The sequence below is a fragment of the Oryctolagus cuniculus genome, chromosome 5 (genome assembly GCF_964237555.1).
Source record: "Oryctolagus cuniculus chromosome 5, mOryCun1.1, whole genome shotgun sequence".
Lineage (NCBI taxonomy): Eukaryota > Metazoa > Chordata > Mammalia > Lagomorpha > Leporidae > Oryctolagus > Oryctolagus cuniculus.
In genome coordinates, this window is record NC_091436.1 from 2,864,653 (window position 1) to 2,877,990 (window position 13,338).

The following is a 13,338-nucleotide window of genomic DNA, read 5'->3' on the forward strand; positions in this document are numbered from 1 at the left end:
TATCAAGGTGGCATCAACTACCTTTGTGATGTTGATCTGTGAACCAGGGTGCCTTGGCCAATGCCACCTGCAGGCACCAACAGCACCTGCTTTGTCCTGGGGTGAAGGGAGGTGGGGCCCCTCAGGATGATGAGTGGCAGCCACACAGCTGAGCTGCTGGGGGCTCAGGGCAGAGAAGCCCTGTGCTGGGACACAGCGGGGTGTGGGGAAAGTGCAGCTTCCCGGGCTGCCCCGACGAGTTACCCAACAATTGTGTAATCTGCACCCCCAAACGAAACACTTCTCAGGTCTGCACCCTCCCATTCAAAAACTAGTTAAAGTTTCAGGATGCTTTCTGAAACTTAGAGATGGAACTTCTCTGTTGGAAGCAAGTTTTGCTTGTCTGCTTTACCTTTACCAAATTTAAGTCTGTGATTCCCTGGGAAAAATATTCAGACACTTTGAAGACTGAATGACAACTAAAAATCCAGTTTTGATGAAAATAATCTATGATAGGTGAAGACAACTGGTGAGGCACAGGCGCCATCAAACGCCCCACAAAAACTCCCAGCAATCTCACAAAGAAGGCACTTGAGTCCAGATTAAATAACTTTCTAAAGATCACAAAGCATTTAAGTAGCACAATCATAGCTTTAACCCAGGCATTTCTGAATCCAAAATACTCAGGACTTTTCGACGAGGCAAACCAATGGGACGTGTTTGTGCAGCGGGAGGAGATTCTGCCAGATGCATGGACTGCCCGAGTCTGAGCGCTGACGTGTGGAGGTGTGAGATGGCCAGGCAGCGTCGCAGCTTCCAGTGCAGAGCCCGTGGTCATCGTCTCGCTTCGCGGCTGCCGAAGCCACCACGTGCTTCCTTCCATGAGCACGAAGCTGTCACCACTTTTAGTGACAAAGCAAAGAAAAAGCCCAGCAACCCACTCACTGCAATTGGCGACACGAATCCTCATCAAAGCAGTTATATGCAAGTTACACACGCGAGCGCAGTTCACGCTTGTCTCCTACATCCAGACCGTGCTGCCCCCTGTTCTGTAGTATCACAATTACCAGCAATTAAACATCCAGTGCTTCGTCCTCGAGATGCATTTGTCTTTCGTGTGCTGTCGAGAAGATTTTTAGTTTTTGCTCTGAAGGCAAGAGGGAAGGAGAGGCCAGGGTGACAAGAAGCACGCAGGGGAATTGCATAGGAGGGTGTGGGTGAGGCAAACTCAGCGCCCGTGTTTGCATGCAGCAGCCCCAGGCGCAAAGCAGTCCAGCACGCACTGCCAGAGTCTTCGCCGCTTGTCCTGGCTGCTGCCCCGCGTCCTTCCTCTCAATGCCGGGGACTGGTGGGGCGGGCAGCATCCTCTCTATCTTCGATTTCTGGATAGTGTTCGCTGTGAACAGCCCCTCTCAGCCCTGACACCTGCTGTTTCACTCGCACAGTTTGCATTCTGAGCTCCTTAGGCAGATGGTAATCTCCGCTTCCTAAATGTACAACACCACGGTAAGTGCAGCACTGGGCACTCGTTGTCTGCCAAGTCCTGCTCCAGGCAGGTGGCCCTGCTCAGCTTTTGACAGTTTTGCTCCATGCTAAATACTGCACTGCGAAGGGGGAACATCAGAGGGCGGGTGTTCAACACACTGAGTAAGGCACCACCCGGGACTCCATCAGTATCGGAGTGCTTGGCGGGAATCCTGGCTCCTCCACTTTCCACCCAGCTTCTTGTTAATGCAGTCTGGAGGCAGGAGTGCTAGGGTCCCTGCCACTGACGTGAGAGGCAAGCATTGAGCTGCAGGCTCCTGGGCCAGGCCCAGCCCTGGCTGTTGCAGGCATTTGGAGAGTAAACCAGCCAATGGAAGACCTCTCTCTCTCTCTCTCTCTCTCTCTCTCTCTCTGCCTCCTCTGCCTTTCAGACAAAAATGAAAATAAGTGATTCTAAAAAGGGTGTGAACTTGGGCTCTTATTTCACTTTTCTGGAAGCTCAGGAGAAGGCAAGAGCCTCCCCCAGTTTGTGGGCTTTTGTGGTTCCTGCCACAGACAAGGGCCTGGCTGCAGGTGCACCTCTGCCTCTCTGCCCACCCCCATCCTGCCTGCAGCGGGAGGGGAAGCTGGCGGGTGTCTGCCATCACTCGAGAGCTCCACAATCGAGAAAGAGGAAAGAACAGGTAGTCTGCATCGTTCGCATGTTCTCCAGTTGCCAGAAGGCTGAACGAGACACCAGAAATAATGTCCAGTGCTGTCGCTCATTTATTCAAAAATGTACTGAGCATTTGCTCCGTGCCTTGCAGTGGGCGAGACGTGGTGAGAACACGGCCAGTACGACGCGGCCCCTCCCTGAGGGGTGTCCAGTCCCAGGTGGAGGGGTGGAGGGGGCAGGGCAGCAGAAAGGAAACAGGAGCCAATGGGAGGGAGGAAGTGGCAGAGGCTGTCCTCGGTGTCTCCTGGTTACTAGGTAACCCAGTCCGACAGGAAGTGTGGACCAAAAGCTCTCTTTCCAGATGATCTCACTGCAGTTCTGCTGGATGGGGTCAAATACTCATGTCGTCTGTTTGCAGTCGTACTGGGCTCTGTCTCTCTTGTGGAAATTCATAATTTAATAAACCTCCTGGAAGCGGGGTACAAGTTTTAGGAATTAGCTTATTTCCTGGGCGATGATTTCGAATATGCATGGTTATCAATGAAATATTTTTCCTCCAACTCAAAAGTAGTTTCCCTCTCTTGAAAGACTGATTCTAAGACTGCCACTGGTTCTGTGCGACAGCGACTCAATTCCGTCCTTTCTCCGGAAGCAACTTGGAGTGTGTGCATGACTAGCTGAAGGAGTAACATACTCCTGGCTGCTTTCCAGTTGTCCAAACCTGAGACTTACAGTGTCACATCTGATGTGTATTTGGCTTTAACCCAGTTAAGTTGATTGCACTTAATAAATAGCTATCAAGTCACGTTTGAGTGGTCCCTGAGCTTAAAACATTGACGGCACAGTTAATTGAAGTCTAATGGAATAATATTGCAATGCGCATTGATTCTGAATTATGGTAGCCACTTGGAAAATTACTTCTTACACTCACCAGATCTTAATATTTGCCATATTTTAAGGCTATGCACATGGCAATGAGCGCTGTGACTATTAATGGGATCACTTTGGTCAAAATGTTGCACAGTTAGGGAAGCTTTCAGGGAGAGAGGTCTGGAGAACTGAGCTGGCCAGTGAGCGGGTGCTGAGGTTGCAAGGCTGCCTTTTACCTTCCTGGAGGTGAGCATCCGTCCTTGGGCCAGGGAAGCCCTTGGGGGCAGGCCCCCTGCTCGGGGCCCAGGGTCCTGGGAGGGCCAAGCTCCCTGCCTGTCTCACCGCCCTGTGCTCTCAGTCACAGCCCCGGCTTCCAGGGCCGACAGACTCAAATGCAATCATCGAGGACACTTCCAGTTGGGACTGAATTAGGCAGCTGATCCAGTGCACCTGCAGCAACCTGAGAGAGAGAGAGAGAGAGAGAGAGAGAGAGAGAGAATTTGGAAAGTATAGGGAGGTGCCAGACCACCTGGGAAGGCAGCAGAGGATGGCCCAAGTCCCTGGGGCCCTACCACCCACATAAGGAATCTGGAGGGGGTTCCTGGCTCCTGGCTTCAGCCTGGCCAAGTCCCAGTCTATCGTGGCCATTTGGAGAGTGAACGAGCAGATAGCTCGCTATCCCTCCCTCTCTCTCTCTCTTTCCCTCTCTCTCTATGGAAAAAAGCATAGGGAAGAAGAGGAGGAAACCAATCATTATTTACGCTGACCTTTTGAGATGATTCTGCTGATTTGTGGGAGAAACCTATAGAAGTTTCTCTAATCCTGTCCTCTACAAGTTAATACCATTCCCTGTAGATTTTCCAAATACAAATAAGTAAATATAAGAATGGAAAACCTGCCCTGATCCCGCATCAGTGATCAGGATCCTGCTAGAGCTTCTTGCTTCAGAGACCTGTGCTTCATTCATACACACATTTTTCAGTGGAAAATGATTTGATCATCATGCCCTATAACCCGTGTCGAGAAGTTAACGAATACTTTGACAAACAGCATTGCTGCGTTGCTGAGTAGAAGCAGAGACGAGGAACATACGTGCGATGACGTGGGGCTCTGATCCTGCTGCCGTCTTCATGCATTTACTCATTTGTGGGGAGCTTTCGTGAGACCGCTCGTATGCAGGCACTGGGGTAAGTCTGGAGCCGCCCTGAGTGGGTCGTGAGCCTGCAGTGCAGGCAGTGCTGAAATGGGGCTCAGGAAGCACAGAGGATGAGCAAGTGGACTCTCGTGGCTGAGCCAGGGCGCCTGGAGGTGACCAGTGGGGCAGGTGATGAGGCCCAGGGGACAAGGAGGTGACACTCTGCACAGGTCCTGGGGAGCTGGTGTCATCCCACAGTCTGACGGGACTGTGTCAGGGTGCAGGATGTCCCCTGCCAGGGCTGGCAGTGCAAGGTGGATCTCACGCGATGGGAACAGGCACAGGGGCTACTGGGGCAGGTGCGACAGCCCCAGGAGCTGGTATGGAGCCTCCGAATGTCACGGGGAAGTGGCATTTGTAAAGAAGCCACAGATATTTCAGAGGTAGAAGCAATGAGACGTGGCACTGATGAAATGTGGACTGGGAGAAAGGGGTCAGAATCTATCGTGAGGTGTCCTGCTTGGCCAGCGTGTGGCGAGGGATACAGGGGAGGGCGCAGGCGCACAGAAGATGAACTAGGTTCAGGGTGATCACCATTGTCTCAAATCCTTGGGAGCACAGGTGTTCATGGTTTTTTTAGGTTTTGAAATATTTGCCTATATGTGATGAGGTGTCGCAGGGGGTGGGACCCAGGTCAGACTCACGTGTTTCATATACACCTTTCATACTTAACGATGTGTCGTGGTTAGAATTCTCCACTTGTGGCTGCCAGTGGACATGCCAACAGATCCTGGAGAATTACGCATTTCTGAGTGTCGGCCGAGGGATGCTCAGCCTGTGTGGGGCTTGCTGTGCCTGCAGGACACCCCACGCCCAGCGTGGATGCAGCACTCAGACCCAGGTGGACAGAAGCTTCCGGAAGGCACAGGGCAAATGCATTTTCCTGCCCAGCCCCACAATCCGTGTAGAGCCTCTCACAGTTCATAAGAAATCATGCAACCCAAGCTTTCTCGAGTCTGGACTGATCTGACTGTGCCAAACGTGAATTGCTGCCGTCCAGCGCAGCGGCGGTAGGAAGCCAGGGCCATGTCCGTCTGCCGGTTGAAGGAAGCTTGCGTCCTCTGTGGGACAATTGCTCCCCAGAGGCCGGTGAGGACACTGCCGCCCATCCTCGGTTCTGGCGCCCGAATCTCCAGATGAAACATCTGCATTTCAGGGCCTCCGGTCATCGTTCAGAACATCAGACGATCCTTGCCCTCAGCATTTCCATGGTGTTCGCAGTTTCCCACAGACAAGTAGACTGGATTTCTAATTAACAGCTTTGCACATTCGGTCTGTGCAAGTTAGCTTGCGTTTTCTTCTAGTACTTGCGTCTGCTCAGCCTCCCTCACCCCCACCTCGCCCCTCCCTCACCCCTGGCATTTAAAGCTTTGGTTTTGGCTTTCTCTCCGCTTTCTCTAGGAGAAGCGTTTCTAAGTGAGAGGTGTTTGTGCCAGGACGTGGCACACCCCAGCAGGTGGGAAATGAAATTCCCGGGATATGAGGCCCTCGGGGTGGAGAGGCCTGCTCTCTGCTTCCTGGGACAAGGACCACAGTTCCGGGTCTCTTTATGGCCACACGGAGGACTCCTTCCACGACCAGCTCCCCCAGGAGAGGCACAGCAGAGACACATCTGGGTCTGGCAGCTCAGGACGCTGAAGCTCCGAGTTTCAGTTGTTTTTCTAAACTCTCTGGCAGGCAAAACAAGAACCCAGATCTCCCATTGCTGATCCCAGCGCCCCCAGCTCTGCTGAGCCTGGGGCTGTTCTGTGAGGCAGAACAGGGGGCCGGGCCTGCTCAGCTCCTCCCGTGGCTTCTTCGCATCTGCACGCGGGTGACCTAGAGACACCCACCCTAAGCTTCCTGTCTGGCAGGCCCAGCCCGTCACATCCGCCACGCGCACTCGGGGGAGGCATCCTGGTTGGATGCCCTCCAACTGCCTCCTCTTCTGGGAACAGCCCTGCCCCAGTGCACGCCAGCAGGGCTCACTGTCTGGTCACAGTGCTTGCTCTAGGGTTGGCCTTTGGCCCTGTGTGCTAATGGGTGTCTTCCCAGGGCTGGTGTCCCCGAGGCCACCACTTCCATGGCTTGAGATGACACCGTCAGGCCTCAGCAGGGCTCTGATCTGTGAGAAGAGACGCAGGCCCAGAGAGGTGGGGATGCTCTTTAGAGGGGTGGCTCCCAGGCCCAGGTCTTAACTCTTGGCATCTGCCCCTTCCGCCCACCCCCAGGGTTTCCTGTCTTCCTTTTCCCCCCTAACACCGGCTGATGCTGGGCTCGTGTCCTTGGCACCGGAGCCATCCTGACTGCAGCCCTATCCCCTTCCTATGCCTCGCCCGTCATCCCTGGTGAAGGCCTCTGCTCACCCGCAGGCCCCCAGTGATGAGAAGGCCCCCAGCCCCCTTCCCTTCACGAACCCTTCCCCAAGCCCAGCTTCTTCCTCTCTCTCCACTTTCTTTTAAGACTTTTTTTTTTTGATATTTATTTTATTTATTTGAAAGACAGAGCTATAGAGAGAGGTAGAGACAGAGAGAGGTCTTCCATCCATTGGGTCACTCCCCAAGATGGCTGCAACGGCCGGAGCTGCACCAATCTGAAGCCAGGAGCCAGGAGCTTCTTCCGGGTCTCCCACGTGGGTGCGGGGCCCAAGGTCTTGGGCCACCTTCTGCTGCTTTTCCAGGCCATAGCAGAGAGCTGGATTAGCCAGGACTAGAGCCGGCACCCATATGGGATGCCGGCGCTTCAGGCCAGGGCTTTAACCCACTGCGCCACAGCGCTGTTACACAAAGTACAATGGAGCCATTGCACAAAGTACGCCATTCTGAGGCTGAGGAAAACAGAGCTTGAGGCTGCAAGAGTCAAAGAAGCTGGGTGTCCAGGTGAGAGGACCTCAGACCTCAGCTCTTCCTGCCTTCTTTCCTCCCCTGGGGACACCCCCCCCCCCCAGCCCTGAAGGCCTCATGACATCCAGGTCACACTAGGCACCTTGGGACTCGTCCTGTCCCCTCCTCACCCACGGTCACCCCATCACGCTCGGCTGCTTCTGCCCTCTCTTTTCTCTGGGATCTTGTCAGTCCTGCACCAAAGGGCTGTGCCTGACCTCTGCTTAACCCCAAATCTGGATTCCCATGGCAAGGTTTCAAAACCAGTTAAATGCCGGTCCCTTACAGAGAAAACCGCAGCAAATTCCATGCATTACGATGGCACAGCAGGGAGGAGATTTTTTTTTTTCTGTTGTCAACTGATGGACTCATTCAGTGGCCAGATATTTTCGCGCAGGCGGAGCTGGGTGCAGGGTCCTGGCACGCACTGTGATGAAAAAGACTTTCGCTGCTTTGTAAAAATCTGTTTTTGCTGCAATGTTGACCCCGACGGTGTTTGTTTTGTAAAGATTTATTGATTTATTGGAAAGGTTTTGCATGCACGGGGCCCAGAGGCAAAGCACATGCCTGTAAATCTCTCAGCCTCCTTTCCACACAGGCGCGCAGGGTTCATTCCATCACGTGACTCATTCATCTTTCCGGTGCCAAGGGCCGTTTGCTGATAAAGCACGGGAAGCCTTGGGGTTTGGCTTGTCGGTTCCCACGTGGTTGCTGAGTCCCTGAGCGTCAGCAGAGGACAGGACAGAGGCCAGGGCTGGCCTGCCGAGCTCCACAGCGACGTCTGCTCTCCGACTGTCCTCGCTGGGAGATCGCTCACCCAAAGGCAGACTTTGCAGATGCGTTCGGTTCTGCTCTGTTTTGTCCTTGGTTTTAAAAATAAGAACACCAAATGGAAGAATGTACCAGGGGGTTTCTAGAACTTCTAGATTTTCCTTTCTGCTTTATTGTGTCTGCATACAAAGCAGTTAGGAATTTAAAAATCATATTTAATGAATCACAAGTTCAAGAATACAGAACTGGGGCCAACGCTGTGGCACAGCAGGTTAATGCCCTGGCCTGAGGAGCCGGCATCCGTATGGGTGCCAGTTCTAGTCCCGGTGCTCCGCTTCTGATCCAGCTTTCTGCTATGGCCTGAATGCAGTAGAAGACGGCCCAGGTCCTTGGGCCCCTGCACCTGCGTAGGAGACCTGGATGGAGCTCCTGGCTCCTGGCTTCAGATCAGCTCAGCTCTGGCCGTTTTGGCCATCTGGGGAGTGAACCAATGGAACCCTCTTCTCTGCCTTTCCTCTCTGTGTAACTCTGATCTTAAACTAAAATAAATAAATCTTTAAAAAAAAAAAAAGAATACAGAACTGTGGAGGAAACAGGTTGGCACACAGAGTTTGGTGTTAGATTTTTGTGTTGCTTTGATCTTTCTCCATTGCTCCAATAATTTAATTAGGGTGAACTTTTTTAAACTTTATGAATCACTCTGCAGGCTTTTTGAAATCCCTTATTTCAGTTGATGTCCTATGAATGCTGGGTGGAGCGCAGGGCTGTGGCCATTTCACCGTGTCTATGGCAGTGGGGGAGTGGGGCGCTGGTGGCTGGGACAAGCTGTGTGGTTTGTGAGCAGCACTGTGTGCCTGGGGCCCCACGAAGCTCGGTGGCCTGGCTCTTCCCAAGGCTGGATCCTGTTCCTGCTTCCTCAGGTCCACAGCCTCATATCCAGAGCCCCCATGACCTCATGAACAGCCCACACATGTTGGGCACGATTGTTTTTCAAGTCTTTTCTGCCTGTAGTTGGTTGCTGCATTGGTGTGGAACCTGTGTTTAGCGAGCACTGGCTAGGGTAACGGCTTTCCTAATTTCCAGAACTGCTGCAATCACAACATTGGCCCAGGAAGACCAAAGCCATTAGCATACAGCAAACACGAGTGAAAGAACACACAGAAGTAATAAGGGCAGCGATGGGTCAGGCATTGCCATTGTGGGTACCACGGAGCAAGCAGCCCGCGCCCTTCCCAGCAGAGGAAGCACAGAGCGAAGATGTCCGGTGGTTAGCTGGTTACTCACCTCTTGGTCAGCATGAGGCTTGGTAGTTAGCTGGTTATTTCTCCGTTCTGATCAGTGTGAGGCTTGGTAGTTAGCTGGTTATCTCTCCATTCTGGTCAGCGTGAGTCTTGGTAGTTAGCTGGTTATCTCTCCGTTCTGGTCAGTGTGTGGCTTGGTTGGAGTCCAGGAATAAGGCCTGGTGGCCAGAGGAGGGAGGTGGGGGTTTTGCAGCACAGGCTGTGCCTCACCCCGTGAGTGAGTGGGCAAAGCGGCAGCGGTGGCAGTGCTAATGTGCACTGCTGGCCAACCACCCAGTAGAATCCTGGAGACAGGTCATGGTCACGGGTATGAAGGATATTTTAGGAATTACCGACGTGGATGTGATCGTTGGCCGTGGGAGTTGGGAGTTCTGAGAAAGTGACTCTGGAGTGGATGAAGCCTTGTGGTCTGCAGGGAGGAGCCCCCGGCCGGGAAGGAGCAGCCTGTGCCCATTTCCTCAGAGGAGCAGAGGCAATACTCAGGAGATGTTCAGACACCGTGGCTTCTCACAGCACCTCAGCAGCTCAGAGCAGCTTTGGACCTTCTGTTTGCACAAAGACAAGAGCAGCTGGACAGGCCATAGCAGCCGCACATTGATTGTACCACAACCCAGGCCCTTCTCTGAGCCTGTCAGAAATTAATGTGCTGGGGCTGGTGCCGTGGCACAGTAGTTCATCCTCCGCCTGCGGCGCCAGCATCCCATGTGGGTGCTTGTTTTAATCCCAGCTGCTCCACTTCTGATCCAGCTCTCTGCTGTGGCCTGGGAAAGCAGTAGAAGATGGCCCAAGTCCTTGGGCCCCTGCACCCGCATGGGAGAGTGGGAAGAACCACCTGGCTCCTGGTTTTGGATCAGCATGGCTCTGGCCATTGCATCTATTTGGGGAATGAACCAATAGAAGGAAGACCTTTCTCTCTCTGTCTCTCTCTCTCACTGTGTAACTCTGTCTCAAATAAATAAATAAAAATCTTAAAAAAAAAGAAATCAATGAGCTTCAAACAGTTCAAGGGGGGAATAACACCAGTTCACCTCTCCTGAACCAGCTGCCTCACTGGGTCTTAGGCTGGAGAGTGTGGCTATGGAAATCCTCACTGCTGGTGACAGACGCCCACACTCCCCCCGAGGAGCCCCCAGAGGCTGCGTGGGTTAGCGGCCAGCCAAGCATTCACATGTGCTGCCAACGTAATCCTGTAACACCCCACAGGGCCCATCCATCATCCAAGGGAAAAAGCAATCTCGTCCGTCTTCATTTTCCTGGAGGCGGTTGTGTGTCTTCGTCTTGCTGGCAGAACTGATTTCACAGTGTGCCCGTTCCAGGGTTGGCACTCGAATTCTCCTGTGCACTTTGCCCGCTGTGGAGCTGCAGGAGCCCCAGTAGTGTGTTCTCCTTTCCCTATAAATTTTGAAAAGCGGACCTGAGGCTTCGTTGTTTACAAGTATTTGTTAGAGGCAGAGGAGGGATTGAACCATCCTTGCGGTGTGGCATGGGAGGTGCTGAGAAGCAGGTGTGCAGGGCATGTGTGCAACAGGTGTAACCGCAGGGGCCCAGCCGCAGGGCTCAGAGCAGAGCGTGGGAGTCATGGAGCAGCAGAGCAGCGGGCAGGGATTGGCTAAAGCTGGGCTTTGCTTCCAAGACGTGGGGGTTTCACCTTGACCTGAGTGCCTCAGGGAACGAGGGAAGGAGTAAAAACAAAGGAGTGGCAGGCTCAGCTGTGCAGAGGGGTGGGGGACTGACTGCAGGGGGTGAGGATACAGCCAGGACCCCCCAGCGCTGCACACAGCTTGGCCCAGGGCTGCAGGGGTACAGGGAGGGGCCAGCCCTCAGAGGAGGAAAGCTGCATGGCAGACTTCAGTGCCTCATAGTTCAGCTACATGACCCGTGTGGGCTTCCATTTTAGTCCTGGAGCCAATAAAGCTCGCATGCCTGTCACATACCTGAAATAAACTGTCTCCAACGTCTGTGTGCCTGAAACTCAGGACAACTGGCCGGCCGGAGTTAGCTGTCTCCTTAATTTGCTCAATGCTGGCAAAATGTGGGACAGAGAATGCTTGGATTTGTATTTACTGCCCGCATTGCAGGCCCTACATCAAGGGAAAGTAGCGGGTGGTGATGTATTCCATTTCACATGAAGGAAGAAGCCCAGCCTGCCGTCGGACACACAGCCTTCAACTTGCAAACCGAGAAGAGCATTTTCAAACGGACTCAAAGAACTCTTTCCATTTTGACCTTGGCAAATGTGAGGGCATCAGTCAGTCTACATAAGTGATGGCCTCCTGATTTGATTGCCTTTGGCGAGTAACAAGGAACGGACCTCTGTGATCCAGGAAGTCTGAGGACTTGCATTTCAGCGAGGAACATGATGGCAAATTCTAGAACCATGAGGCCATGCGGGGTAGCACGGAGAGTGCCTCAGCCCCAGACCCCCAGCAGGAGAGGACACGGGTCCAACCGCAGGCTGGACAACAGACTCTCTGATCTGACTTCTTCCATTTTGCAGAGAAGATGGCTTGGGCCTGGAACAGTGGAAGGACCTTACCAAGCCACCTGGTTAGTGTAGAAAGAGGGCTGGGCCCGGTTTGCCGTGCTCCCTGGTGACACCAGGTGTGACTTCTGGGAGGCGTCCCAGAGCAGCGGCAGTTACTGCAGACGCCATCCCTCACGGAAGGGTCACTCGCTCACAACCAGCGTCCTGCTCGGGAGTGGCCCTCAGAGGGTCCTCCAGGGTGAGTGGGAAACAAATGCTCCCCGAGAGCTTTCCTGGGAAGCCTGGGCTAGGAGGGGCGGTCCTGCAACACCAGTGCAAAGCAGGGGACAAAAAACAGAGAGCAGAGGCCCGGAGGTGGTGGCCACAGAAAGCCCGCTGGGCCCAGCCCGACCCCCGGCCCTTGCTGGAAGGCTTCCCGAGCAGACAGCAGATGTGAATCCTGCCACGTGTGCTCTTGCTCTCCACTGCACACCTCTGCCTTCCCAGCACACGGCCACGTTGCATTCAGTGGCAGGGAGCCTGGATGCAGCATCACAGGCACAGACTCACGCGTGGACCCAATCCAGGTGGCCTGGAGGGAGACGCTCGTCACGGCCCTGCGCCAGCCACACCGTGGCTTCCGCACCGAGCTGGAATCTGAATTTCTAAGAGGACGTTGGGGAATGGAAGCGTGTTCTTCTCCAATGTGCCTGAAGCTCTAAATAAACGGAGGCTGACGTTGGTCTTGCCCTTTTCTTCTTTCCAAGTCGTGCTCAGCATTTCCATGAGGCGCAGCCCTCCCTGGACTCCATGCCGTTCCAGGCGGTCCCCAGACCCCTGCCGGGAGCAGCCCCCAGTCCTGGCTCCAAACTTCCCACTAGGCCTGCTGTCCTCACTGCTTCCTTGCCACGGGGCAGGCTGTAACCCAGCCCATGCACCACGTGGAGGCCATGGGGCCCACCTGTTGATGAGAGGCTGCCATCCTCGCTTTGTGGAATTGCGAGTGACTGCCTCCTATTTAGCGTAGCAAAAATCTCCTGGGTGAATCAACTCTGGTGCTGTCAACAGGCATCTTACCAGCATCAAATAGGAGATTATGCAGGTGTGCACACAGCTGCATATTTGACTTATGAACACTGTGCTATTCGTTTCTCCGAGAGAGAGGGAGAGAGAGAGAGAGAGAGAGAGAATCAAATGCACAAGGTAAAGCGATGAAAGGCACAGCGAAGGAATGGTCTCCCAGCTCTGCCTCTGAGCAAGGGTTGGATGTAAGCAGGAAGACCCCTGCCCGACCCTGGGGAACCCTGTGTCACAGACAGCCAAGGCTGTTTCAAGCTGTTGGGAATGGCGCGGGGCCCACCAGGTGGGTGTAGAGTTCAGAAGAGAGTTCAGGTGGGTGTAGAGTTCAGTGAGAGTTCAGAAGGAAGTTAAAAAGGGGGTAGGTTAGACACCTCAGTGATAAGAATTTCTGTCATGGTGTGATCAACTTGTCTGCTAAATTTGCTGAGTAAAATCCGGAATTCTGGCATGACAGGTGCCTTTGTTTAAGTCTGCGAGATCCTGCGAGGCTGCACTCAGAGCCCCGAGGGCTGGAGGACACTCAGGGCCATTGGGGATGAGCAGAACTCATCATCAGGGCAGTGCCGATCAAAACTACATCCGTCCAGTTAGAATGGCCATTGGGGACTGGCGTTGTGGTACAACAGGTTAAGCTGCTGCCTGTGATGTCATCCCATATAAGCATCCCATATAAGCTC

At 53.7% G+C, this 13,338-nt stretch overlaps 1 protein-coding gene across 2 annotated transcripts in view; it reads left to right on the plus strand.

Annotated features, from left to right (window-relative positions):
* Positions 1-13,338, plus strand: part of PDE10A (phosphodiesterase 10A) — a 631,241-nt gene that overhangs the window by 113,858 nt on the left and 504,045 nt on the right. The gene's annotated exons all lie outside the window — the stretch shown is intronic.